Source organism: Nicotiana attenuata, unplaced genomic scaffold (genome assembly GCF_001879085.1).
Source record: "Nicotiana attenuata strain UT unplaced genomic scaffold, NIATTr2, whole genome shotgun sequence".
In the NCBI taxonomy this organism is placed as follows: Eukaryota; Viridiplantae; Streptophyta; class Magnoliopsida; order Solanales; family Solanaceae; genus Nicotiana; species Nicotiana attenuata.
In genome coordinates, this window is record NW_017670613.1 from 340,872 (window position 1) to 345,672 (window position 4,801).

Consider the following 4,801-nt stretch of genomic DNA (forward strand, 5'->3'; position numbering starts at 1 on the left):
TTGTGGTCCTGGAGGCATTGGACCTCTAGTTAGGTAGTACTAGACTTCAACTTAGGCTGCTCAAAAATGATAAAACTAATCAACATGCAAAACAAGTTGGACTTCATATAAAAGCATTTAAGGGCTCAAGTTAGCCTCCACACATTGACAACAAATGCCGCGAACATATTCAGCGTTTTGACAGTTGCAGATTTTGGACTAATTAATGTTATTGAATCCTATAAGCATGATTTCTATGTGATTCTGGATTCTAATCATACTGGCAGTTATGCAAAGTAATTCCTAAGCGACTGTATAGTTACCTACTGATTATAATTATAAGCGGTTGAACCTATAGGCATGCTATCTAGATGATTTACTCAGTGTTAAGTAGTGACAAGCAACGAGAGATATTCAGGATTACGTAGTTATTCCTATAGGCATGCTTTCTAATGGTGTTCAATGAGGCCGTGTTTAAAGCCTAGTTCTAGCGCCTAACGCAGATGGTGGTTGCCCTATAGACATGATCCCTACCTTTAGTGATTGAAATTGGTTTTAACTCTTATAGGCATGTATACTAAATGAGCAAGTATGACACTAGCATATCAATCAATTAAGAACCCTATAGACATGATTTCTAAAAAGAGGCAGAATTGAATATACTGCAACGCAAATTGAACGTTGGTTATTTTATTTCCTATAGGCATGGTGTCCAATCATGTAAAGCAAAATAGGCAGGATATTCACAGAACATATTTGAGCCAAAGTAAACCCCCTATAGGCAAGTTATCTACCATAATAGCAGAATGAGCAAAGTAAACACCTATAGGGAGGATTTCTACCCATTCCCATGCAGACGTTAAAAATAAACCTAGTTTCCCTATTCACTATTGCCCCAATTTTTATTACAAATAATTATGACAGACCACAATCGAATGAATGAATTACAAAGTATATAAACTATAGGAAGTCTGCAGCAGGCCCAAATACACCTGGAGAAACCAGGCCTTCAACTCACAGTATCTCCAAAGCCCATGTTCATTGGTACTACAAGACCAGTGGTGAGTGATTCAACCATATTTCCAAGATAAGCATACAGAACCCAAATCTCTAGTGTGCCAGAGTTACCAAGGGCTTCAAGAACCCAGGGCAGTGCTCACACTAGAGAAGAACGATCAGAACAATTCAAGGAAATCTATGGACTAAATCCTGGTGCGTCGTAGTTCACGAGAGTCTCATAGGAACCCTGAGCAGTGCTCACACCAGGAAGGCCAGGGGAAAAAGCCTAGATTGCTTTGGCTTTCAGCCGGCAGAGAATCAGAATTCAGAAGAGTGCAGGGCAGGATTAGGAAACATATTTAGGGATAGTATGGCACTCAGAACAGAGATAAACACTTTGAAACTAAGCAGACTTGAAGCTAACAGGTATGAGAATAAAAAAGTCATAAACTGATAATGACCAACTCATGAGAATGTTTTCACAGAAAACAATATAGAATCCAAACTATGATAAGTCATAGAAAGACAATCCATTGACCAATAATGAGTCAAGAAGCACATCAATCATCAGTAAGGACTAGTAGCATGGTGAGCACAGAATTAGATAACAAGTTAACAGATTCAGCAACAAACTATGGTGTACATGATGAACTAGTTTTTTCAGTGAAAGGTATCAAAATATACTTAATATTGAAAGACAGTCTTAAGTTACACATAAGTAAGTAGATTTCATCAATAAGTCTATTGAGTTAAACACGTCTAGAATACAGAAAGCAACTAATCAATTAGCGGTAACATATTGAATGAGTAACAAAGTAGAAAAGAGCTTCAACGACTTACTAGTTCAGATGGAACAGAAAGAAGTTTAGCAATGCAGCAATGATTATCAACAGCAGCAAACAATAGAATATTTCTGGCCTTGGCTTCCAGCCGGCCAAGAATCAAAGCAGAATAGAGTATAGTATATAGTTTTAGTGGTGAGAAATAACCGAGTTCTTCCTCTCCCAAAGGGGAAAAAGGGAGGGGTTTAAATAGCATTAGACTAGAGCACATAAACATGGAAGTAATCAATCAACTAATTAAGGAAAGGAAACTCAGACCATTATTTAAGGTAAGCCAGAAGTAGTAGTACATAAACGCGTAGTCACAGTAATAAAAAAAAGTCTAGGAATCAAAGATTCTTAGGTAATAATTAAGGCAAGAGTCATGAATAGATGGACAGAATCAGCAGGGAAATAAAGAATTGAAACCCTAATTTTTTAGGGTAAGTAAATTAGTGAAAATAACTAAAGGAATAACACAGATACACATAGATACACGAAACATTGAAGAGAAAACACTCGAAATTAAGAAGCCATAACAGATTTGAAAAGATCTGAGCCCTAATTCTGGGCGAGTAAAATAGTGAAGAAACTCACAGAAGTCACAATAGAATGCACATAGCCAGTTATACAGAACACTGAAGAAGATTTCCAACCAAAAATAGAACCATAACAAATTTGGAAAAGATCTGAGCCCTCATTTAGGGGAAGGTAAATTAGGGAAAAAACTCTTAACTTAAAAATCGGAGAATATTCATAGATAGACATGCAGAAACATAAGAGAGATTTTTAACAAAAAATAAGAACCAAAATTTAACAGATCTAAAAATATCTAAACCCTAATTTTAGGGTGAATGCAGAATCCATGGAATCTTCGAGATCCGTATTCCAAAGAGATGAAAAAAATGAACCTAGATGAGAAAAGGGGAAGGTTCGAACCAGATTTGGTTCAAAGCAAGAGATCCACTTGCCATGTAAGCCAAGTGATTATGTAATACCATAATCAGTTAACCAGTAGCGAGACAAGCTGAATAAGGTAAGAAGATCATTGATGGGTTCCATATCTGGTTGGAATTGAAGGGAGATTGGGGTGAAGGCGCCTAGGGTTTCAGAAGAGGAGGAGAGGAGCATTTGGGGACGATGCTTAGTCTCGTGCAGTTCTGGATCCAACGGTGAATGAAATCGATGGAATTGTTATGTGAGCGGTTGTGTGTTTCGGCAGGGTTTTTTTGAGTAGGATAGCGTCAGATGAATATATGCGGAGTCACGAACGTGAATTTGAGATGTTATAGATGTATCACAGGGCAGATATCTGAACGATCATGGAGTAAAGGCGAGTAATTAATGGGAGTCTGGAATAGTGGCCGGGTGTGAATGGTATGAGCGGAAACCAGAGCGAGCCCTGCTCCTGTTTGAAGAACGATTAACTCCTGAATTACCTGCAAAACTTAAACACGATGCATGCAAAATGTACATGGGTTATTGTGAGAATTTAAACATGATGCCAATTCCCTTTGGACTATGAAGATTTTCTTCGAACGACGAGGATGGTGTCCTTAGACCATGACATCCTGGGCCATGAATCGTGAGATAAAGGATTCGCAGGCCATGAAATGATGTTCTCGGGCCATGAGGATGGTACCTCTGAACCATGACGCCTTTGAATAATGATGTGCAGTACTGAGAGATCCTCAGGCCATGACATGGTGTCTTCACGCTATGAGGATGATGCCTTCGGACTATGACGCCTTTGGAAAATTGGGTATATATCAGCCCATGAGATGCAGAGACATGATGGTTGAGATAAAACAAGACAGAGCTTAGTCTTGTGCATGATCAGGGGCAGAGCTTAGCCTCGAAAGAAGAGAATAATGCAAGGTTTAGAGCAACATTTGTGGTTATGCAAGGAGAGACGATGCTTAGTCTCGTGCTGGAAAGTCAGAGCTTAGCCTTATGCAAAATTTGAGACAGTGCTTAATCTCATGCAAGTGGAAGGCAATGCTTTGCCTTATGCAAGTAAGGAGGAATGGCTTAGCCTCATACAAGATTTGAGACAGTGCTTAGTCTCATGCAGGGGGAAGGCAATGCTTAGTCATATGCAAGTGAGGAGGCAGGGCTTAGCCTCATACAAGATTTGAGATAGTGCTTAGTCTCATACAAGAATCAAGACAGGGCTTAGTCTCATGCAACGAGAAGGCAATGCTTAGCCTTATGCAAGCAGGGAGGCAGGGCTTAGCCTCATGCAGGAATAGAGACAGGGCTTAGTCTCATGCAAAGAGAAGGCAATGCTTAGCCTTATGCAAGTAGGGAGGCAGGGCTTAGCCTCATGCAAGAATTGAGACAGGGCTTAGTCTCATGCAAAGAGAAGGCAATGCTTAGCCTTATGCAAGTAGGGAGGCAGGGCTTAGCCTCATGCAAGATTTGAGACAGGGCTTAGTCTCATGCAAAGAGAAGGCAATGCTTAGCCTCATGCAAATAGGGAGGCACGGCTTAGCCTCATGCAGGAATTGAGACAGGGCTTAGTCTCATGCAACGACAAGGCAATGCTTAGCCTTATGCAAATAGGGAGGCAGGGCTTAGCCTCATGCAGGAATTGAGACAGGGCTTAGTCTCATGCAACGAGAAGGCAATGCTTAGCCTTATGCAAATGGGGAGGCAGCGCTTAGCCTCATACAAAAATTGAGACAGAGCTTAGTCTCATGCAGTGGACAAATAGCAAGTAGGAGCAGAATATTTCTTAGCTGGAGATATATTTGTGCTTGGCAGTCCGGTTGTTATGAAGGTTCTGATTTTATGGTGCGCGTATTTGTTGTTATTCCTTGTTCCTGCATCCAAAGAAAAATCGTGAGTTTTGTGGGGAGGTTGGTTCGTGCCTTTGTATGCTTGCTTTGCTCCGCTCTAGAGTGCTACTCGAGTGGCCATGGGTAACATTTGGCTAGAAAATAAAGTTTTCAAAAATATGTATGTGTAGTTATTTAGAACATAGCAATATGTGATTTACA